This window comes from Pelodiscus sinensis, chromosome 2 (assembly GCF_049634645.1).
Source record: "Pelodiscus sinensis isolate JC-2024 chromosome 2, ASM4963464v1, whole genome shotgun sequence".
Taxonomy (NCBI): Eukaryota; Metazoa; Chordata; order Testudines; family Trionychidae; genus Pelodiscus; species Pelodiscus sinensis.
The window spans coordinates 129,021,943-129,047,130 of NC_134712.1; the positions used below are offsets into that span (position 1 = coordinate 129,021,943).

The following is a 25,188-nucleotide window of genomic DNA, read 5'->3' on the forward strand; positions in this document are numbered from 1 at the left end:
TTTTGCACCTGTAATGGGATGGCACTCACCTCCTGTGAGTGCCCCCATCTGGCCAAGTGTGTGCATTTACACTCTCTCAGTCTTCAGCCTTTTCAGCTACTCAGCCCTCTAGCCGAGTCACACAGCCTTGTGTGAAATCACAAACCTCTTCTGGGGTACACATCTAACAGGAGCCCATCCCAGTGCCCTATGCTAGAGTCCCTTTTCTGTCAGTTTGTTTCCTCATTCAGGAGCAAGTGGTGCCTCCAGGACTTCTCCTCCTAGAGACAGTTTCTTCCCCCAGCTCAGGGCTCAGTGCATCGTAGTCTCACACTAGCTCTTCACACAGAGCTCTTGATGCTCCTGCTGCATTGTTAGCCAACCAGACAGTCAGTTCACCTCTTCAGGGCTCCAGAGACACTGAACTGACTCTGATCCTGCATCTTCTTTTATAAGGCCTTTCTGGCCCTTGATTGGCCAGTTTCTCCACAACCACTCTAGCCTCCTGGAGGGCTTGTCTATGTCCTTTCTTTCAGAGGCAGGGTGTGGCTGGACCATAGAGTCTCTCCCAGGGGGCCTCAGGGCCTTGTCACAGCACTGTGTAAAGGTTTTTTAAAAGAAATATGGAGCTGCTACTATGAATTCCCACAATAAAATCATTTGTATTGGTAAACCTCAATATATTCTTTAAAGCACTACTCTCTAGTTTGGCAACATCCATGGTTTGGCATGATTTTAGTTAGCCAGATATGCACTAATCATGGGTGTGGACAAGTTTTCCAAAGTCCCATAAAGTTTGTTTATAGCCACCAGTCCTGGTTCTCAGCGTTCTGTGCTGTTATTTAACTCTAACTACCCCAAGTGTCTTCTAAGACCCCAGTAAGTAGTGGGAGTTTTGGTAATGCTGCAAGACAATATTAATCTGTTATGGTTCAGCAAATTCTCTGGTTTGGCACCAGTCAGATCCAAAGGGTGGTAGACTAGAAAAGTTCAACCTGTAGTACCCAGATTTCTTGGTCCCTGATTCTGTAATCGGATGCATGTGAGTGGACTACTGTGGCCTTGCAGAATCTCTTTGACTTATTTTTGTTAGGACATGAAAATATTAGAAAAGTTTCCACACGGAGAAAACAGAAATCCATCACAAAACCACAATATTTTGTGTTTCCAAAGTTTTGTGATGAAAATTAAATAGAGCAATCACAAACCAGAAATGATTCCAGTCCCTTCTCCTTTTTCAATGAATATTTAATTATTTAAATAAAGAGGAACAGCTTCAACAGGATAGACTATGAGAAACTGACCCCAGAGTAGCTGATACACTGGAAGAGGCTCATCTTAGAGGGAAGACCTGGGTTCATGTTCTTGCTCCAGAGCAGTGATACAAGCCTGGCTCTCCCACATCTCAAGTGACTGCACTAACCATCATTACCATTTCTGTTTTCTGAGTAGAACCTAAGTTCCCTTGTGATTGTAGCCCCTCTCCCCATTCCATAATTGGAACAGTGTGTTTCAGACATGTGAGAATGAACCACTTTGACATTTCTGATTTTTTTTATTTGAAGAAACAGTTATCCAAAATCAAAACAAATGTGTGGGAATTCAAACCTGGCTCTCACACCTCTCATGAGTTCACTAACTACTGGACTATTTGGTTTAAAGGCAGAGGAGAGGAGGGCTATTTCTCATTTTAATGAATGACACCTCAGTGCCCAGATAATCTAGCCATTTGTTCCAAATGGCCTTCATGTGTATTTTTGTAAAAACAAACAAAATAAAAAAAACTTTAAAAAAGCAAAATTTTGAACAACCATCAAACCAAAAAAAGTTATTTGCACAACCTTAGCCATTAGTAAAGTTGAAGAAAGGCTCAATCCTGCAAACATTTACTAAAAGGATTAACTACTCAGGAGAGTAATTCATTGTAATCAATGCTGCTAAGTATCTTTTCACTTGTGGTGAAGTAGAGTACAGATGATTCATGCCCACTTAGGGAGTGAATGGAAGTAGCAGCCCTGTGCAGGGCCAAAAAAGCAATGTGTGTATCTAAGAGGTTTTTGGCCTGAGGTTTGTTTAACTGTAAGAAATGAACAGAGTATGGCTATGTCTAGACTGCAAGCCTGTTTCGAAAGAGACTGTTTTGAAAGTTACTTTAGAAAAAGCCTCTTTCGAAAAAGAGCATCTAGACTACAACCAGTACTTTCAAAAAAGCAAGCTGCTTTTTCGAAAGAGAGCACTCAGGAAGTCAGGATGCTCTGTTTCGAAAAACCAGTTTGCATTACATAGCACCTTTTTTCAGAAGAGCACTTTCGAAAAAAGGCATTCTTCCTCGTAAAACGAGGTTTTCCGTGGTCGAAAAAAATGCCGTGTTCCCTGATTTACTTTCGAAAGAACGCAGCAGCAGTCTAGACGCAGGGGAAGTTTTTTCGAAAAAAAGGCCACTGTTTTTGATAAAACCCTGTAGTCTAGACACATCCTATGTGTGCTTCTGTACCTGGGCTGACATGAGCACTTTTGTGCCCAAATGCTTGTTTTGAATGTTTGAAATCCATTTGTGTTCTTAAAGGCAAAAGTGGGCTAAACTGAAAAAGTGCTGTAACGTTTTGAAAAGTTGGCTTTCCGTTTAATCTCAAACAACAGTATGTTGTCATGTCCATAAATATATAGGAAAAATCAAGGCTCTGATAAAAAACTGGTATGAAACTTTTGCAACTTTTTTTTACAAAAATATTATCCTTTCTGTGTTCCCTCCACCCCAGCTGCTGTTAAAACTATGTTAATGTTTCTTCTTAAACTGATGATTATTGGATTACCAGAAGATTTACCCGACATTGCCCGGGTCTTTCAGGGTACTGGGATGGAGGATGGTGGGGGTTTGAGCCATGGGAATCAAGACTGAGGGGAAAAACAACTTAGGAGAGTTGGCAGTTTTTCAAAGGAACCTTGTTAAGGGCCCAAAAGCAAGCTATTCTGCTGCGTTGGAAAGATAGAAAATATGGCAAAAGACCGCCTTGGCTTAACCACAAGATCTTGCATGATATAAAAATAAAAAACGAGTTATATAAAAAATGGAAAGTAGGACAAATTACAAAGGATGAATATAGGCAAACAGCACAGGAATGCAGGGGCAAGATTAGAAAGGCAAAGGCACAAAATGATCTCAAACTAGCTATGGGAATAAAGGGAAACAAGAAGACTTTTTATAAATACATTAGAAGCAAGAGGAAGACCAAGGATAGGGTAGGTCCACTGGTCAGTGAGGAGGGAGAAACAGTAACAGGAAACTTGGAACTGGCAGAGATGCTTAATGACTTCTTTGTTTCGGTCTTCACCAAGAAGTCTGAAGGAATGCCTAACATAGTGAACTAGCCAATTAGCCCATCATAAGATGGGATTTTCAGGTCTCTCCTTCACGTCAATCTTCTCTCCTGAGCCTCTGGTCTCTCGCTCCGTCTCTCTCTCTCTCTCCTCCTACTGCCTCCACCCCTCTCTCTCAGCTCTCCTCCACCTCCTGCCTCTCTCCCTGTCTCTCTCTTTCTCTTCTTCTCCCCCTCCTGCCTCTCACTTGGGGGACTGCGGAGCTCAAACAGCTGTTTGGGCTCCACACTCCCCGTGCTGCATGGCTCTACACAGCCAAACTGCTATTTCAAAATAAATTCAAAATAGTGGAGCACTTATTTCGAATTTGGTAAACCTCATTCTACGAGGAATAACGCCAAATTCGAAATAGCTAATTCAAAAAAGTGCTGTGTAGATACTTAATTCGAAATAGGGGGCCTCCAGCCTTCCCAGGGTGCCTTGGTGGCCACTCCAGCCTCAACCAAGAACACTCCTCTCCCTCCCCGCCCTCCCCGGAGCCCTTAAAGGGGTTGACTCTGACCACAGTGCCTGTGCCAGCTCCAAACCTGCCAGCCCAGAGCCAACAGTCACTGCCCCTGACCTAGTGGCCCCAAAACATGAGCCAGCAAGCCACTGGCAGCCAGCCCTCCACTGCTCCCCAGGCGCAGTCTGCCAGCTCCCAGGAGCCTGCCAGGGCCTGGAGAAAGTGGGCACCTTCCTGGTCCAGGGTAGAGATCAGGGTGGACCTTACTTAGGTTTTGGGGGGGATGCCCCCAACGTCCATGATCTCCACACTAGATGGAGGAATATGGCAGGATAGCTGCCAGCCTGGCCACCAAAGGCCACATGTGAACCCAGGAGCAGGTTCGCATGAAAATCAAGTTGGTCCGGCAAGACCCCCATCCCTGAGCCCTGAGCTTCCCCTTCTTTCCCTTGCTTCCCTCTTCCACCTCCCTCCTCCCAGGTTTCCCGCTCTCTTCTCCCACACTCTTTCATCCCCTCTTCCACCTCCTTTCTCCAGTCTCACCAGTTTTATCCCTCCCCCCTCAGTTTTGTTAAATAAAGAGAGTTTGTGTTCATGAAAATACATGTATTTTATTTGACATCAGGAAGTGGGGCTGGGAGGGTAAGTGGAATGATGTGGGGGAGGAATGAAGCACAAGCCCCCAGTAGGGCAGACCAGAGAGGCTCTTAGTGGTCCTCAGGGTGGATGCTCTCCCTCAGGGCCTCCTGGATACTGACAGATCCCCAATGGACCTCTTGAATGGCAGCCTGCAGAAAGTGCAGGCAGGCTCGCATCAACGCGTTCACGAGAAGCACCAGAGTGCCCAGGAGCAGCTCTGGCTCCATGTTGAAGAGTGCTGTGGTGTCCCGAGTGAGGGCAAGTAGAGCACACAGAGACACAAATGCTTTGCTGTCCCTCGTCGAGGTAGGCAAGCAAGCAGGGAAAGCTGAGAACCGGCTGCCTGGGGTGGGGGTCCCTTTAAGCACAAGCCTCAGATAGCCTGAGGAAGCAGCCACACAATTAAACTCCTAACCTGATGCCCTGCTGGATCTGGTTCCGGCCGGCCTTCAATTCAATTCAGTGTCCACTCAGTGTGCATACTCTATTTCGAAATAGCAAAACGCTATTTTGAAATGCATTTTGTGTGTAGTTGTGTTATTTCAAAATAAGCTTTTTTGAATTAACTATTTCAAAATAAGATATTTCAAAATAACACTGTAGTGTAGACATACCCACAGTGAATAGCGGGAATGTATTGTCCCCTAGTAATCATGACCAAACTTTTTCACAAAGCACCAGGTACAAGGCCAATCATTTACACTTGTACAAGTCCACTGAAGTAAATGGGATTGTATGGGTATAACTGAGAGCATAGTTGCGTATAACTGAGAGCATAGCATATAAGTGAGAATCTTAATTAGAGGTGTTATGTGATAAAGGAAAGAAATAGCATGACTTGTGGATTTCAGCTTGAGTTTACAAGGCTGGTGGATTAAGGATTGGAAGATTCTGCATCTCTTTGGAAACTTCAAATGAAGACTGGAGTCTTTCTGGATCGTATGCTTTAGTGAAACAGAAGTTGTTAGTCTCAATAGGAAGAAATATGAATAAAATGATATGGCTTGATTATCACACTCGGGGTACGTCTAGACTACAGGCTTCTGTCGACAAAGAGCGTCTAGACTACATTAAGTTCTGTCGACAAAGCAAGCTGCTTTATCGACATGGTAGTGTAGACGCAAAGGACAGTTTACATGCAATAACACCTTCTGTCGACAGAAACTCTGTCGAAAGAAGGTGTTATGCCTCGTAAAATGAGGTTTACCAGCGTCGACAAAACTGCTGAGTTCCGTCAACATTATGTCAACAGAATTCAGTGGTAGTGTGGACGCAGGTATAGTTTTGTCGACAAAAGTCCACTTTTGTCAACAAAACTCTGTAGTCTAGACACACCCTCAGTGATCTAATGGTACCTTCTGTCCACAAAATCTATGAATATATTATCAATTCTATACTACCCTATAATCAATTTTCAGAATGCCACTGGACTTTGTAATTTCTTCATTTAAGACTTCCTTAAATCAACATAGGTAGGAAGGATAAAACTATAAGAATAACTTCAAATAATAATGTAGGATTATAGGATGTATAGGGCATTCACTACCAAATTTTGCTTTGCCAAAAATCTGCCTTTGATCTTAGAAGATATAAGACAAAAGTACTGTACTTTATCTAACCTTTTTACCAGACATCAGGCTTCACATTAATTTAATTTTCCTACCTTCAGGGAACAGATGTTCAGTAATCTATTATGTGTTTATGATGTGGACATTAAGGAAAATGCTGCCATTTTCCCCCACTAATTATTTCAACTATTCAATTCTTTGACAGAATAGAAGAAATGTAATTAAACATTTTATTGTAATTAAAATAGAATAGAAAATCCCAGTGCTCTGTTTATGCTTGAGGAAAACAGCAAACATATGTTTCTGCTTCATTGTTTGTCATAAATCAATGTAAGGATACTTATTGTTGCATACTCATTTACAAAAGCATGTTATCATTATTTGCAATTTTTACTAATCCTAAAGTAAATACAAAAAAGTATTAAAAATGCTTCTCCACTTATGGAAAGCATTTTTTAATTTCAGTAAACAGCAGTATTTCAATGACTTTTTTTTCTAATTAGGAGAATGTTGTTGTCTGGCAGAACTGGAAAGTTTTCTTTTGGTAAAAGCAGGAAACAGGAATTACACTTAGTTTCTTGACTTCAAGAAAATCCCATAAATTTTCAGTGCCTCAGTTGTTTGAGCTCTTCACATCAGTGATGTAAAATCCCATTTAATCATTTAGTTTAACCAGTTAACTGATTAAACGGGGGGAGGGACGGTGGAGCACGCCAGCTGGAGCACCCTTCTTTTCTTCTGTCTTGGCCTGAAACCAAGTTCACCCACAGCTAACGAAACCAGCTCAGAAAATAATAAACTCTATGCACTTGTGCTACATATGATTGTCTCACAAAGTAGATTCTTTAGCTATTTAGTCATCTTTAACAGTAAGTTTAGCAATTACCAAGGCCAGTATTGGTACTGTATTAATGCAAAGCACTATTACAAATTAGCAATGCACAAAGTATTGTTTTCTTCTTTAAACAATGTATTAAAAGTATAGATGCAGTAGAGTCCCACATATGGCAGTAATATTAAGGGTATCTCCCAATGGAAAAAAAAGTTTGATCTTTTATTAAAGTTTTTTCTAAAGTTAAAGAAGATAGTATCAAGTATCAGAGGGGTAGCCGTGTTAGTCTGAATCTGCAAAAGCGGCGAGGAGTCCTGTGGCACCTTATAGACTAACTGAAGTGCAGGAGCATAAGCTTTCGTAGGCAAAGACCCAGTTCGTCAGATGCATGTCATATGTCACATGTCACATGCATCTGACGAAGTGGGTCTTTGCCCACGAAAGCTTATGCTCCTACACTTTAGTTAGTCTATAAGGGTATGTCTACACTACAGCGCTAATTCGAACTAACTTAATTCGAATTAGTTAATTCGAACTAAGCTAATTCGAACTAACGCATCCAGACTAAAAAACTAGTTCGAATTAGCGTTTTGCTAATTCGAACTAGCATGTCCACATTAAGTGGACCCTGAACCGGGGTTAAGGATGGCCGGAAGCAGTGCCGGCAGGGCATCAGAGGAGGACTTAGAGCGTGGAGCTGCTGCCTCAGGCTAGCCGAGGGCTGTGCTTAAAGGGACCCGACCCCCACCCTGGACAGACAGTTCTCAGGGGTGCCCTGCTTGCAAAGCAGTCCTGGCTTGGAGTGCCCTGAGTGCCCACACTGGGCACATCACAGCACTCGGCCATCAGACCAGCTGCACTTGCCGCAGGCTGCCATCTGGGGAGAGGGGGCAATTGGGGGGCTGCAGGAGAACTTCCACCCCCAGAAGCCCACAGAGCCAGCCCAGTCCTCCCCATCGGGGGCTCGTACCCCATTCCTCCTTCACCTCCTTCCACTTACCCCTCCCAAGCCCCCCTTCCTGATGTACAAAATAAAGGACAATTGTGTTCAAAAATAGAATCTCTCTTTATTGAACAAAACTCGGGGAGACTGGGAAAAGGAGGTGGGAGAGGGGAAGAGAGAGGGTGGGAGAGGGGAGGGCAACTAAAATGATGAGGGGTTTGGAACAGGTCCCATATGAAGAGAGGCTAAAGAGACTGTGACTTTTCAGTTTAGAAAAGAGGAGACGGAGGGGGGATAGGCATGAGTGGGGTGGAGAGGGTGCATAAAGAAAAGTTCTTCATTAGTTCCCATAATAGAAGGACTAGAGGACACCAAAGGAAAGGAATGGGTAGCAGGCTTCAAACTAGTAACAGAAAGTTGTTCTTCACAAAGCAAATAGTCAACCTGTGGAACTCCTTGCTGCAGGAGGCTGTGAAGGCTAGAACTAGAACAGAGTTTAAAGAGAAGTGAGATCAAGTCATGGAGGTTGGGTCCATGGAGTAGTATTAGCCAGGGAGTAGGAGTGGTGTCCCTGCCCAAAGTTAGTGGAAGGCTGGAGAGGGATGGCACAAGACAAATGGCTTTGTCACTGTCTTCGGTCCATCCCCTTCAGGGTCCCTAGAGTTGGCCGCTGTCGGCAGACAGGCTACTGGGCAAGATGGACCTTTGGTCTGACCCAGTACGGCCATTGTATGCTCAGGGCTCAGGGTCGGGGGTCTCAGTATGGACCACCTTAATTTTCATGCACACCTGCTCCTGGGTGGCCAGGCTGGCAGCTCTCCTGCCCTAGACGGCCACTTTCCTGTGCCTAGTGCAGAGGTTGTGGACAAGGACCACGATGTCTGCACTAGACCAGGCGGGTGCCCGCCTCTTGCGGTCTCGGGCAAGCTCCCGGGAGCCGCCAGCCTGGTCCCGGGAAGAGGGGGTGGGCTGGGGGGCATTGGGTGGGTGGCTCGAGTCGTGCCAGGTGCAGGGTCTGCTAGCTGGGTGCTGGCAGGCTTGCACCTGGCACGGGCACCGTAGCCAGCCCGTGCCCCTTTAAGAGTTCCGGGGCCGGGAGGGGGGCAATAGAGTTTCCCTGGGGTTGGCCAGAGTGGCCACCAGGGAAAGCTGGGGAGGGCTAGCCTCCCACTAGTTCGAATTAAGGGGCTACACAGCCCTTAATTTAAACTAGTAAGTTTGAACTAGGCTTAGTCCTCGTAGAATGAGGTTTACCTAGTTCGAACTAAGCGCTCCGCTAGTTCGAATTAAGTTCGAACTAGCGGAGCGCTAGTGTAGCGCCTATGAAAGTTAATTCGAACTAACGTCCATTAGTTCGAATTAACTTTGTAGTGTAGACATACCCTAAGGTGCCACAGGACTCCTCGCCAAAGAAGATAATAGTACTTGGAATAATAATAGTAAGGGAACCCAAAGGGCTTTTCTGTAGTGAGAAAACATTTTCATGTCTCAAAGCAGATTCTATCCCGTAGCATTTGGAAGTTTTTCCTCTCAACACTGCTTCATTGCGTTCACCAATGTAATGTCAATGGAATGAACACTCATACATCAATAGAAATGTCTTCTTGCATATCTGAATTCTCACTTTCAGTCCAGCATCTAGTATATTGCTTAGTCTAAGCTAGAGTTACTCTCTGCTGGTCTATGATCTTACAGGCCTTTTAGTCTGTCTACACAGCAGCGTTATTTTGGAATAACTGACGTTATTCCGAAATCACATAGTTTGCATCTATACAACAAGCAGTTATTTCGACATAATGTTGAAATAATGTTGAGCTGGAGAACTTCTTACTCTGACTCCTGTAACCCTCATTTTATGAGGAGTAAGGAAGGTCAGAGGAAGAGTGATCTTTCTTGGATTTCCTGCTGTGTAGATAATGCCAAAAGCTGAAATAAGCTATTTCAACTTAAGCTACGCAATTGATGGTGCTCAACTTGTGTAGCTTATTTTGTCTTTAGCCCTCTAAAGCTATGCCATTTCTGTGGACAGGCATTAGAAGAGACTTTCTGTTTAGAAAGTTCATGTTCAAAATCCCGATTGTTACATCAGATGTATGAATTGATGAAAATATAGATTTGACTTGACTATACAGCTGCAAGTTTTTGATTGTCAGCATTCAGTCAGCTTCTCAGAAATTTTGTGCTTCTGATATTCAGAAAAATAAGTGGCTTATTCTGTATTGTTTAGTTTCATTATGGAAATAAATGTTTAGTGCTTATGAAAGAGGTGAAGTTTTCAACTCTAAAAACTGAACTTGTCTATTTAGAATTGAAAAACAAAAGTGGATAATTGGTCTGAAATCACTAAGATGAAACTCAGTGAAGACAAATACAAAGCACTACACTTAGGAAGGAAAAATCAAATACACGGATACAAAATGGGGAATAATTAGCAAGGCAGTATTATAGAAAAGGATATGGGAATGGATCACAGATTGATTATGCACCAACAACAAAAGTGCGGCTATCACTCTGGGTGTATTAACAGGAATGTTGTATGTAGGACAAAGAAGGTAGTTGCCCTGATCTGCTCGGCACTAGTGAGGTCTAAGTTGGAATATTATATCTAGTTTTAAGTGCTACACTTTATGAAAGATGTGGACAAACTGGAGAAAGTCCAGAGGAAAGCAACAAAAATGATAAATGGCTAGAAGCCTGATCTAAAAGGAAAAGTTTTTAAAAAAGCCCCTGGGCATCTCAAGTGTTGAGAAAAGAAGACCCAATACCCAATAACTGTGCAGGGCAGGGGAGACTGGGGTAGTCATCATATGTCAACACTGTTATAAAGAGGGTGGTACCCAAATTTTCTTGTTATACATTTTATATATAGGAATAAAAGTAATGGGCTTAATCTGTAGCAAGGGAGAGTTAGGTTAGACATTAGGGGAAAAAACAAATTATTAGGGTAAGGTAAGTTCTCAAGAGAAGTTGTTTAATCCCCATCATAGGGTATGTCTACACTACCCCGCTAGTTCAAACTAGCGGGGTAATGTAGGCATACCGCACTTGCAAATGAAGCCCGGGATTTGAATTTCCCGGGCTTCATTTGCATAAGCGGGGAGCCGCCATTTTTAAAACCCCGCTGGTTCGAACCCCGTGCAGCGCGGCTACACGCGGCACGAACTAGGTAGTTCGAACTAGGCTTCCTAGTTCAAACTACCGTTATTCCTCGTGAAATGAGGATACACTAGGTCTTCCCTCAGCACAGAAGATGGAATAGAGGACCACATGAAGTCCCTTCAGTTCTACATTTCTAAGATTCTATGATAAACAGAAACAGACAGGATAGGTCAAGTTTTCTCCATGGATCATTAGACATTTTACTGAAAGGCAGGGGCCACCAATATGAATGGTATGACTGTTATCTCCAGGACCATTCAATCATTTGCCCAACAACTATGGCCAGTTGATATAACTGATTTTCATGAACTTATCACTTGTCCTGTAAGAACTGTTCTAAAATTCCTGTTTTCTGCTCTATAGATGACTACTCAGCTTTTATATTTTTGCTCAGTGCTGACCTGAAGTGAATTGAAGCAGATGACAGAGAGGTGATAGATTCTGTCCAATTCCACATTTAACTTGAAAACAAAAATTTTGAAACCAAATCATTTGGTACTCAAATATTTTTTTACTGCACTAAATGCAGGAAAAGAACGTTATGAGCTTAATCTGTAGCGAGGGAGAGTTAGGTTACACATTAGGGCCACGTCTAGACTGCAGGCTTCTTGCGCAAGAAGCTTTTATCAGAAGAGATCTTCCGAAAAAACTTCTTGCGCAAGAGCGCATCAAAAAAGTGATGCACTTTTGCGAAAGAGAGCATCCAGACTGATTTGATGCTCTCTTGCATAGAAGGCCACCCAGAACCACTTCAGCCAAGGCTTTAGGTCACAGTTGCTTTTGAGTGCTGTTGCTGGAGCCCTGCAGAGACATGCGCTTAAAGGGACCCCCTCTGGACAGCCGTTTTTCTGTTTCTGCTGCATACTTGCCTGTCTCTTCGAGTGATAGCAAAGCTTCATCAGTGCCTACTGTGGTTGCCCTGCTCTTTTTGTGGATGCCACAGCTTTTTCCTTTGTGCCATGGAGCCGGATCTGCCTCTGGGCATGCGGTAACACCACACGGCCATGATGCAGTTTTGTCTGCTGCCTTCCTGGTCCTGCAGGACCAGGACCCCGAGCTCATTCTGGGGTCCCTCTCCGGGGCTGTGGCTGCTCCACTCTGGAAACTGCACCCCACTATGGAGGGAAGTTTTTGGAGGTTCGACACCAGTTTGGACCGGCGGGATTGGCTGATCATGAAGTGGTGGGACAACCGGCAGTGGCTCCAAAACTTCTGCATGCAGAAGGCCACCTTTTTGGAGCTATGTGCCTGGCTCGCTCTCGCCCTCCAAAGATGCAACACCCTCCTGCAGCCCGCCATCCCCCTGGAGAAGTGGGTTGCCATCGCCCTGTGGAAGCTTGCCATGCCAGACAGCTGCCGGTCAGTGAGCAACCAGTTCGGCGTGGGGAAGTTCACCATTGGGGCCCTCTTCATGGAGGTAAAGCACTCTTGGGCTGCCATCCCTGCAGAAGGTGGGAGAGTGTTGTATAAGGGGGACCCTTGGGAAAGGAGGGGCTGGGGGCTATGAGGGTGCAGTGGGAGTGAGGGGGGAGCCCCATCCCTGGGGCCTTATGCCATCCCACCCTCATACAGCCCTGCTGCTGGGGAGGAGGGCAGCCTCATAAGAGGTGGCTCCTGAGATGTTTGAGGGGGGCAGGGGAGGAGAGGGGGGCAGGCACCTCTCAAGGGTTCAGGCACCCCCTCTCTCCTTCTCTGTTTTGTGTAGTTCTTTGTCTCTTTCTGCAGGTTGTAAGGGCCATCAACTCCATCCTGCTGTGGAGGGTCATCTGTCTGGGAGACCTGGACGCGACTGTGGCCGAATTTCCTGTCCTGGGGTTCCCGAACTGTGGGGGAGCGATCAATGGGACCTACATACTGATCCACGCACCGGAACATTGAGCGGCCTAGTATAGTAACAGGAAGGGCTACTTTTCCGTGGTGCTGAAGGCCCTGGTCAACCACTGGGGATACTTCACAGACATATTTATCAGATGGTCGGACAGGGCACTGGATGCCTGTGACCTCCGGAACTCTAGCCTGCACAGGAAGCTTGAGGTGGTCATGTTCTTCGCCGCCACCACAGTGCATCGTAGGGGATGTAGCCTATCCCGTCATGCCATGGCTTATGAAGCTGTACACCAGCCACCTGGATCCCAGCAGGGACCAATTTAATGCCCACCTGAACTGGACCCAGATTCAAGTGGAGTGCCCCTTCGGCTGCCTTAAGTAATGTTTCCGGTACCTCCTCACCTGCCTCGATGTGGGGGAGCACAACATCCCCGAGTTGGGGGCATCATGTTGTGTCTTCTACAACATTGTGGAGAGGAAGCGGGAGGCCTTCTCCCCGGGGTGGGGGGCAGATGCCGGCCATGATGGGCGAGTCTTCCATCAGCCACGGACAACTGCCATCTGCCAGGCCTATCAGGCTAGGGTGCACATCCGGAAGGACCTGAGGAAGAAGTTCTCTCAAGGACCCCAGTAACTCTCCTCAGGGCCTCCTCCCTAGGGGCCTCTGGCTTGCAGCCCTCTCCCTTTACCACCACAATCCTTCCTTTTGCCCTTTCTCTGACCTCCCCATAAATGTTTGGTTTTTAAAAGGTTTGGTTTTTTTAAAAAATGCCATCTGCATTGATTTCAGATTCAGGAAAGGTGGGCACTGGGACGAGGGACTCATAAGTAGGAGGGAGGATCAAAACTGGTAGGGGGCAGCTCGATGTGGCACCTCAGGTGCGGGGACCTTGTCAGGGTTGAGTGGGTCCAGGGAACACAGAAAGATAGACAGGAGGGGGGGGGCTGGAGCAGCGTCAGGGTTGGCAGGGGGAATGGGGAGGGGCCATAGGCATCACTTGAGGAGGGGGCATGGGCATCACCTGGGGAGGGAGCAGAGGCATAGCAAGGGGGGTGGGTGGAGGAGGAATTAACATAGCAGGGGGTGCAAGAGGCTCGAAGCCAGGAGTAGCGGCATCAAGCGGGTGTGCCGTCATGCGGGCCATGACGGCACACATGGTGTCACACTGCTGCATTAGTTGGTCCCAGGCATGCTCCCGCTACTGCAGGACGGAGCAGACCTTGTGCACCAGGGTCTGGTGGATGTCACAAAGGACACTGATGTGCTGGTGCATCAGGTCCTTGTGCACCCTGGTGCTCCTTTGGGTCCCCCAGGCTCTGGAGGGTCGCGGCGGTGGTGTGGCTCAGCTCTTAGTCCGGCTGTGCAGAACACTGACGGGGTATGTCTACATTACCCTCCTAGTTTGAACTAGGAGGGTAATGTAGGCATACCGCACTTGCAAATGAAGCCCGGGATTTGAATTTCCCGGGCTTCATTTGCATAAGCGGGGCTCCGCCATTTTTAAATCCCCGCTCGTTCGAACCCTGTGCCGTGCGGCTACACGGGGCACGAACTAGGTAGTTTGAACTAGGCTTCCTAGTTTGAACTACCGTTACTCCTCATTCCACGAGGAGTAATGGTAGTTCGAACTAGGAAGCCTAGTTTGAACTACCTAGTTCGTGCCGCGTGTAGCCGCACGGCACAGGGTTCGAATGAGCGGGGATTTAAAAATGGCGGAGCCCCGCTTATGCAAATGAAGCCCGGGAAATTCAAATCCCGGGCTTCATTTGCAAGTGCGGTATGCCTACATTACCCTCCTAGTTCAAACTAGGAGGGTAGTGTAGACATACCCAGGGAGAGGTGGTCAGTCATCCCTGAAGACCCTGTCCCTGAGGCCGTGCCCTCCACTGTGAGCAGCGATGAACAGTCCATGGCCCAGAGGAGGGCCATATAGGGCCTGAACATCAGGCCCTGTCTCACAGGGACTATGACTTGCCCAGAGGACCATCCTGCTCGCTTCCTAATTCCCCCGGCCCACGGACATACAGTCAAGGGAAGTGTGCAGCCACATTGGGATCTCCTCATGGGTGGCAGAGGAGCTGGGAGCAGCCTGGGCCTCTCTGGGGTTCGCAGGCACAGGTGCAGCTCACTGTGGGAGTGAGTACTGCCTCGCACATGCAGGCATGCCCATATGCTGTGTGCAGCACTCCTCAGTCTGCCTGGGGTCGTGCCTGTGCCCTTGTGGCTAGCCTGCTTCCAGCTGGAGTGCCTCCTCCACTGTGGCAGGATGTGTGTAGCCTCCCCTGAGCTGGGGAGCAGGATCCCACCCATGCTCAGGGGCTGCCTGCTGTGTCCACGTGCCTCACAGTAACTCAGCACATGGTTGCACGTGCACGGAGAACTGCACGATACCCAGCCCAAGCAGCCCGAGTGACACTCACCCGCCGCCCCCTGTGTGCCTGCCTCCCCCGCCCTGAATGTGTGAAAGTTTCGCCACCCCCAGAATGTGATGCAGTTCCTGGTAATAGGAGCAGGTGTCAGGTCCTGCCCTTGAGCGCGAGCTGTGCTCTGTAGCCTGGACATATCCCTGGCAGAGCTCTTTCACCTTACTCCGGACCTATTCAACGGTCCGGGGTGGGTGTCCGCTCTCCGCCAGGGAGGCAGCCATCCAGCCATAAATGTCGGTGTTGCGATGCTTGGCCCAGGGATCCTGTAATGTCTCCTCCTTGCCCCACAGCTTGAGGAGGAATAGGATCTCTGGGCCTGACTAGGACGGGGCCCTGGGTGGGTCCTGGGACCCCTGGGGCTGCTCCTGGAGAGGACCAGGGGAGTCGCGGGGGACTTGTGGCTCAGCTATCAGTGAGTAGGCCTGTGGTAGGGACAGCCGTGTGGTGAAATCCTGCTCTCTGGCCAGCTTCGTGCCACAAGGCTTGTCCAGGGTGCCTGCAGCTTTAAAAGGGGCTATGAGACAGGAACTATAGAGTTGTGATGACTTTGTATAGAGTGGCCACCAGGGCACCTGTGCTTTTTCTTGGAGGCCTCTTCTTTGGAAAAAAAAAAAACCTCCTCCCCATCCACGCACACCTTTTTGTGAAGGCACTCTTTCACAAAAAGGCTCGTTCCTCATAGATTACCAATGCTGGAAAACCCCCTCTGTTCTTTCGATTTACTTGCGAAAGAACGAGATCGCAGTGTGGACGTTCTGTAAGTTTTGACAGAAAAACCTCTGTTTTTCCGACAAAACTCTGTATTGTAGACATACCCTGAGAGGTGATAGCTAGGTGAATAGAAGAATTCTTCTGTTAACATAATGATGACTATACTAGAACTTATATCCCTTACCTTCATTTCACAGAGTGTGAGTTTTTTCACAGTCCTGAGCAATGTAGTGAGATCAGCCTAACTACATAGTTTGGACCAGACCTCAGTAAAGAAAACCACTGCCTCCCTCTAGTTGAGATGCATTTATATTCTCAGTGCATTTTTTGCAGCTGAGGAGGGAATTGCTTAGTTCACAATTAAATGGGAACACGCATGCATGTGCAACTTTGTTTTCTACATGTTCAGTCAGCACATTTTGCCTGTAGTTTTATGGAATACTAAGGGGAAATGGGTCCTCATATCCCTCATTTTCTGTGATTGGCAACTGTTATTGGCATCATTCTGCTTAGCAACAGCTGTTGTTTTGTTAGATAATACTCCAGTGGTATTTGATGTATAGGGATCCAACACAGCATCAGCATCATCACCATCGCCTTGAGTTTTGTTGAGTGGTGCAGAATTTGCAGATCTTTTACAAATAGTTTCTTTTTCTAATCAAACTTTAAAAGAAACTTTTTTTAAAAAATGGAATTCCGAATGAGAAAGGGTATCAACTAGAGGAGCCTTTATATAGAATGAATTGTTTGTTTGAATCAGTTTCCATTGGACACGTGTACATGTTACAAAACCTTTTTTAAAATATCCATTGGTAAAATTGGCACTAACTGGCATCCTTGTGAAGTATCAGTTTGAGGATTATGAGACTATAAAGAATTAACTACCATCTCACTTGATAAGATGATCAATCCAGAAGACGGAAAAGACAGTTACTTTTCACGGTCTATATTTATTGTGATTAAATTGAGGTGTTCATTCTCTATGGCAGTCAATCACTATGATATCTGTAAGAGTATCTATAAACAACAAATAATGTTCATATTAATTTTAACGAAATCCAGTCTTGTGTAACTTTAAATGTTTCATAAGATTGAGAGTTGTGGGAAATTGTTTCCTGCTGCAAGGGCCCAGGCATGCAAGGATTCATAGTTTTATTACAAAGATTATGCCTATTAAAGGGCTATATTAGTCCATTTTTGCCAGATTGTTTTTGGTGGGTGTCAGAAACTTTCAAATCATAAAGGACAAACTTTACAAATTAGTGTGCATAGAATGAGTCTACTGAATCCCTTTATAGCCACCACTTTCCTCCCTGGATTACTCAGGAGCAGGCAGCACTCACCTGTGTGTCTGGGTCTCTGATGTTGTTAACATTAAAGGAGATCCCAAATACCCGGCTCATGCTGCTTTCTGTGGCTCCCCTTACTTGCAAGCGGAGAACCAGAGCTAATGGGAACCATGAGGCTCTGTGGCCACGGAGCCAGCAAATGAACACACCGGAGTGGCCAGTTAGCAGGTTTCTCTAAGTGGTTTTGCACACTACTTTGAGAAAAACTGGACTAGGGATGTTAAAATGCATTTAATCAAGTAAATGTGTAAGTGCTGAAAAGTTCAGCAGTTACACGTTGGGTGGCAGGCTGTTCCTGCCTGCCCCCTGTGTTGCTGCCTCTGATACAGAAGCAGCAGCACAGGGTGTGGGGAGGGCAGGTAGCTCCTGGGGATCTGGTGTGTGCCGAGATCCATATAGGGACCCTTCTTATAACCATGAAGGTTAACCGATGAGCCCAGGTTCATCATTTAACCATGTATACAGTTACACCTCCACATCCCTAGACTTTAAAGAGTATTATTATTTGTATTACCTTAGTTCCCTAAGGTCCTCATCAGTATTCAAGCCTTATCATGTTAGTAATGTCAACGCTCATGGGAAAATAGTGTCTAGAGGATCTTAGATTTAATTAAAATAATATGCAACAAATGTGAGTAGAAAACAACAAGGTGAGGGTAATGGTAATTTAATGACCATCCTACTGAAATGCTTTTCTCTACATGGACATTTATTGTTTTATTGTTACATCTGTCAGTAACATGAGAAAGTGTTTTAAATGGAGCTGAGTGTATTAAAAAGTGTTTTTGATGGGGTGTAGTCATGGAAGTCTCCTGGGGATTGTTTCCCAGTATGCTGATTCTGCCACTGACACCCACCTTCTTGTGCTCTGGGGCTCCCCATCATGCTGTCCTGTTGGTCAGACAAAGTCAGACATCCTCCCTTGCCCCAGTAGAGCAATGCAGACATTGAACCACTTCAACTCTGGGCAGATGCATTTTTGGGGCATAACACCCAGGAAAACAACCCCCAAGTGGGACCAAAACTCCCAGGATAAATTATTCTTCCTCTGTGTAAAAGTTTTACACAGTGAAAGCTTATCATCTAAGCCTCTTTTATCAATTAAAAAAGTGGTTGTTCCCCCGGATACTTATACTGGGCCTGATAGTAAACAAAAGTGTTTTTATTACGTACAAACAGTACTATTTAAGTGGTTGCAACTGAAAAAAAGACAGATCAAAGTAAATTACTAAATTTAAATAAATAGCTTAGCTTGTTCCCAGTCACAAAAAAACCTCACAAACTTATTGCATACAAATTCTTACCCTAAGGAAATGTTTGTATTTCAGGCATAATTTTAAAATTAGAGAAAAACTCTTTTACTCTCACTTGGATCTTTATCCTTCTTTGTATCCTAATGTGTCAGGACATTCCCCAGGCTAGACAAAGACAAAGGTCTGAGAGTTTCCCATTGCTTAAATAGACTCTCCGTCAAGGCGGGAATCTTTTGGAAAAATACCAGCATCAAAATGGAATCCTAGTACCACATGGTAGGGTCACATGTTTTCCTAGGACCAACCACCTTCCTGACTTAAATGACAAACAAAGCTGTTGACAAGTCAGTATGTTGACCTCCAGCTCATTAAGGCTTGTGGTGGGGTCACCAGGGATGGCTCTCATTAGTACATTTAAAACCATAAACAGTCTTATACTTCATATTTCTAACTTCACATACAAGCATGATACAAGTACCAAAATCCAGCAGATTGTAACATTAAAATTGATAGGTTACATGAGATATTTTGTCCAAATCATCTTCAAGTTATGCATATTTATATTCATAAGCCAATTTTCATAAAGCATTGGGGAACCATCACAGTTTTTATGACATGAGACATAAGATAAGGAAAGAAGAAAAACAATCACTGTGACAACAATACACAAAGATGTAGCTCGCTATTATTATGCATTTCAGCTGAGGACAAAAATTGTGGTGGAGTCCAGTCTAACATTTCACCCTGCTTACAACCATGAAAAATATTACCATTCAAACAGCTAGTTTAATTCATTTTCGGAGATGGTGATCTCGTCCCTTTCAGTGTATTAAAGTAGATTGATGGCAAAACAACAAAAGGCCTGCTGGATAGAAGGAAGAATTTCTAACTGTTGTAAAACTTGGAAAGTTTCTGCTAAAGAATATGAGACTTCCCAGATTTAATATAATTTTACAAGTAGAGATTCTAGAAGCAATGATGAGGTCCCTTGTCAAGAAATGTGTTAAGTTTCTTTGTCTGCTGCTGTACACAGTATATTTATTTTTCTAAAAGATTAAGTTGAACTGGCAGCACTGTTCTACCAAAGTTTTGCTTTTCTGAACATTCCTGGGGATGACCTTGATTCATTATTACCTTATTTACCAATGAAAAATGCAGTGTATTTAGAATTATTTTAATATTAGCTGAATGATTAGTTATCTAGTAGGTAACAGCAAGCTACTATATTTAGTATATTAAGCACCAGCAAAGAGACCAGATAAATTACAACTATACTGCAAATGGTTAACTAGATCTGTAAACAATAAACTAACCAAGAGGAGAACCCCTGCATGTTTTCTTGTTTAATGTAAAAGAACTTGACATCAGCAATGCCCATGCTCTCAGTTTCAGAGAGTAACGCAATATTACATTCCAGTGACTGATATGCATTTTTCTACAATCATCTTTTATAAGAAGATCCTTAAGCACTGTACACAGATAACTTGATGTTACAGAGATAGGCTGTTTGCTCCTTTGGGTTCTCTTTATAAGCTCTAGAATGAAAGGCAGCATCTTCTTCAACGCTTAGCCAGACAGTCAACCTTAGCGATTGTTCACCGTTTGGTCTGTTCCTGCAAAACCATGAAGACATGATAGCCTGAGGCTACGTCTACACTACTGTGATCTATTGGAAAAAGGTACGCAAATTGCGCTCTACACTGGGTCAAATTGCGCTCTACACTCCACAAATTGTGCTTTACACTGGGCCAAATTTCGGAAAAGCCTCCTCTTTCAGAAGAGTCCTTCTTCCTTGTGGGAAGAGGAAGACAGGGTTTCCGAAAGACCATGTCTGCTCATCCGCAAAAAAAAAAAAGAAAGCGCAGACGCATTCCCGTGATGTGGCAGAGTTTTTCCGGGATACTGGAGGTATCCTGGAAAGACCCTGTAATGTAGACATAGCCTGAGAGTCAAACATCACAACAGAATTGATGAACTCATTATAAGAGGGCGTCTGCCTCTGGGTCACCTCAACCCTTTCCTTAGTGGAATTTTATCCAAGATGTTACAATCTACTTGGAGAACGGTGTTTGCTGTAATGTCTTGTGACATCCTATAAAGACAGTATATTAAAGGCATGTCTGATCTACCTCTCTCTTTCAAAAGAGGGATATAAATTAGACATATTGAAATTGCAAATGAAGCCAGGATTTGAATTTTCTGCGCTTCATTTACATAATGGCGGCCGCGTGTTCTTTCGAAAACAGGTATTTTGAAAGTGAAACAGCTGTCTAGATGGGGTTCTTTTGGGGAAAAATCCCTTTTTCAAAAGATCCTGTACTCCTCGAAAGAATCGTGTCTAGTGGAGGTTTCACTTTCAAAATACCCATTTTCGAAAGAATGCGCGGCCACCGTTATGCAAATGAAGCATGGGAAATTAAAATCCCGGCTTCATTTGCAATTTCGATATGTCTAATTTACATCCCTCTTTTGAAAGAGGGATGTAGTCTAGACATAGCCTAAAACTTCATTTTTTCTAACTAGCCCTTTCCTCCCAAGAGCCCCTCTATCATTCAGAACATCTCTAACCATTTTATACCAATAGAATCTGTAAAATGGATGCACTCCAACCTTTTCCTTATGAGGAAGTTATTCCTGAGGTAACAATAAGAGTCACAAGAGCTGAGTTAAAAACAAACAAACAAACAAAAACCAATATGGAGATATGCAAAACCTAGTTTGTTCAGAGCAGAAGCTGCATGAAAAAGGGCATGCAGAAATACTGAACATCAAAACATTGATTCATATGTTCAGTTTCTGTTTCACTTCTGAGAGTTCAGATTTCACAAATCCAAACTTTCTAACTCCCTTTGGCTTCAGCATTCCTCCCCATGTTGCACAGGTCTTTTAAAAAATGTCTCACAAAGAAGCTAATTGAGCCTTTTTCAAACAAAAATGCAAGACCCAGCACCAGATTGCATCCTCTTGTGAGTTTAACTATTCACAGGACACAATTCCGCTGCTACCTTCATCTGACTCAGGATATCTGCTTCTAGAACAATTACATTAAATCAGGGCTACTCAACTTTGGAAGCCCAGGGCCACAATGATACTCACAGCACATGCTGAGGGCCACAACTGAAGTTTGGTTGCATATACATGCAAATATATATGCAAATATGTGCAAATAGCTTCTTTCACACTGATGGGCATGAATACAAAAATTAAGTCAAGACTACACAACATTCAGGACCTATTTAAGTCAGTTCTTCTGATAGTAATAAAATGCAATATTTACCCGATGTCCACCCATAGGACAGCATTTTTAATGAGCAATGACATTACAGGAATTTAACTACTAAAATGCATATCGACAGAAGACCATTATATTGACTACTTTTTTGTTTTGCTTTCACAACAGTACAAGAATTTAACTACTAAAACACACATAAACCCAAACCACACTGTAAACCCAAACCGCACCATGGGCCATAAACAAACAGGCCACCGGGCCGCATGTGGCCCATGGGCCGTATATTGATTAACCCTGCATTAAATTGTTGCTTTTCTCTTGCCATCTCTCTTTTAACCAGTATTTTTTTGCATTTCTTTGTTTCACTAAGATATATTTTCCTCTCCTATTTGTCCTTCTTGTGTAACTTCAGCATAGTCAGTTTCATCTGTCCATCCATCCCAGTTTATACTTCTGTCCTTATGGCTAAAGAATGGATCCATGTCTGCCAACAGTCTTTGTACCAGTATTGCCACTTGTATATGGTAATTACTTTTTTATGGGTTTCCTACATCAGGCTGGGTAAGCAGGGCCTGGCACTTATTTATTCTATTATCTAAAATCTGGTCAATGGTCAGGTCAGTGGTATTTATCCTGGGGTGAGGGGTATGTGTGTGTTTGTAGTGAAGGTATTAAAGAACTTCAGAGGTGTAGCCGAGTTAGTCTGTACAGGATAAACTTTAAAAATAACAAATAGTTTGTTAGACAAATAGACAAACAAAACATGTAGATGGTACCATGAGCTTTCGTGGGCACAGCCCACTTCTTCAGATGACCAGATTGTGGGATGTGCGGGCATGGATTTTGGAAAAAATAATCATGAAGCTAATGTGTCTGAGCTAGAGCAGTCTGAGGCAACAAAATACCTACAGAGTTGCAGTTTATAGTAGATCAGTGTAAATGAGCAGCAGTTGAAGGTCAGAAAATCCATATCTATTCTTCTTTAAATATCTAGGGCAGACTTGGAGGGAGGTAAGCTAGCCAACATGAAACAATCTTGTGCCCTGGCTAGCCTGGAATAAGGCATTAAAGGATATAACTCTAAGTGAATCTCTCATCCACTATCAGATCACTGATGAATGAGACAGCAGTTGAATGTTTAGCAGGCTGTGACGACTTTGCACAGAAATATGAAAATGTATTATCAGGTTGCCAACGAATGCCTAACTGTGTGATTTCCCTTGAACACTGCTTCTGTGCACCCCGAATCCATCTGACAACCAACTCCCTTCTTTCTGCTGTCCCCCTCCCTCTCCAGCATTGAATTTATGGGCTAACTGCCACAGAGCCCTGGCTGTCATTTTCTCCAGAGCTCTAGTGCTAAAGGGTGGGTTTTTTTGCAGTTATGCTAATGCTGTACTAAGATATCTGTTTACTTTTTTGTGTCATGCAAAAAGTCTTTTCTGATAGGGCTAAAGGGGAGGACCAACATTGTATGCTCTAGAATTTGCACAGCCTTGAAGTGCCTAAGAAAGAAAAACAAGGGGGGCAAAGAGGAGAGAGCGAGAGGGAGAGTATCAGGCAGACAGGCAGTGCCAGCCAATCAGAGAAGCTCTCCAGAGCTGCAGAAGCAGAACATATGAGCTGAGGGGTTTGGAGGTACACAGAGCTGGAGTCGTGTGCCTCTCTGAGGACTGGGAGCAGCTGTGCTATGAGAACTGAGAAAAGTCCCCATTTGCTTCTTATAAATTAAGTTCCTTTTCACCAGTTAGGGCAAATCAGCCAAGGTAAGGCTTAAATAAAATGACACTTTAATGTGTAGCAACATTAATATTTCTGGACTATGGTGCTGCTAATACAATTTTCTAACCAGTATCAACAATATTTTGTGAAATATTACTATACCAGTTCATTCACAGCCTATAATATGCTTATCTTGAAGTTAATTCTAATCTGTAAGCCTTATCCTTGTGATATTTTCAAATTGTTTTTGCTTATCCAAGAATACTGCAGTGCAACCAACAAAATATAAGCATAAACATATAGCTCTGTTCTCTTTGTGTATTTGTGAATGTCTTAACAATACCTACATTTTTGCTGTATAACTTGTGAGAATAATATACAGATGCAATTTAATGGTGATCACATTCAGATGCGTTAGATCAGAACTCATTTATATATACTCTCACATGGTTTGCCTATAGCTAGCTAGGAAAACCATGTGAGAATGTATAGCAGGAACATTATATTTGATATGTGAACAATGATTTTAATCAGTCTTTCCAGTGTCCATAACATTACGTGATGTCTGAGCACTGAAATTGCAGTAGAAATGAGCTCTTGCCATGGTTTTAGCTGTAGCTACTCGTTAAAGCTTAAGCACTGACTGAACTTTTACTTCTTGTAAAGGGCACTATAAACGATACATAGGGAGAAATCAGAGTTCCCTTCATTTCCCCTTCCCCACCCCTCCACCACTAGTGCTATTGAACAACAAATAATATATGATTTAGCATTACTTTTAGCTCACCCAATGATTTTGCCAATTACACTTCTACGGGGTTTGGAATTGAGTGCTCTAGGAAGGAAGGAATTAATCAATATGATTTCACTAGCATGTGTTCTGAAAGAACCCGTGTGCATGTGTTTTTACGACTGATACCACTGCAGGAGGGTGGGGAAGCCACTGGCATGTACAAGTATAAACAAATAGTACGTTTCTGAGTCAAGACTTTATAAGAGAGCATACAGTTTTTATAGGTACTTTGTGGTCTAAATTGAGACTTTTAATACATCCAACTACAAGAGGGGTGATGCCCCGAGTCTTCTCTTGCTCAAAGAAAAAGTAGTGAAAAGGAAAGGTAAAATGAGCATGGACTTAACTTTGATAGTACCACTGACTCTAAGGTACAGATTTTGCTCTTCATCCAGAACATTGAACATAGCTCCATTGTTTTCCAAGTTTTATTTTCTGTGCTCCAATCAATCAAATACAGTTGTCTGAAAACAACTTTCTTTTTGTTCTTTTAATTTATGATAGTAAACACATGTCTTCAGGAAATCTATTAAAAAAAAACCCAGACTTTATCTAATGCTAAATTACCCTGTTGGATTTGCCGTCTTAGAAAGATTTCTTGGATATGCACTGAGTAAATATATTACAGGATTTCAAGTCAAGATATGGTTTTCATTCCACATGGCAGTTCTACTTATTGTATCAATGAGAATATTTTTATGTTTCCAGGCTTATTAAAAATAACTAGTGATCTTGTTGACTAGCACTAATGACTCACTTCCTGTTTCATTTCTGCTGTGCAAACCATCAAAAAGCTATGAGCAGGATCTTATGTGTAGATAACAAATAGATGGTACTGATCTCTTTAAGTCAGCATTGATCACGTGCATCAGCATGTTAGGGAGCATTGTGCTGACAGAGATGGTGCTATCTTATAGATCTGGGCAGACTA

General features: G+C 43.9%; 1 protein-coding gene across 5 annotated transcripts in view; it reads left to right on the forward strand.

Annotated features, from left to right (window-relative positions):
• CDH18 (cadherin 18) overlaps positions 1 to 25,188 on the forward strand; it is a 1,055,536-nt gene that overhangs the window by 541,729 nt on the left and 488,619 nt on the right. Inside the window, exon 1 of one of the 5 annotated variants that reach the window (XM_075921431.1) lies at positions 21,088 to 23,508. The exons of the other annotated variants lie outside the window; for them this stretch is intronic. The gene's annotated coding sequence lies outside the window, so the exon portion shown is untranslated. Of the gene's footprint in view, positions 1 to 21,087; positions 23,509 to 25,188 lie in introns of those variants that run through there. 5 annotated transcript variants of the gene reach the window in all.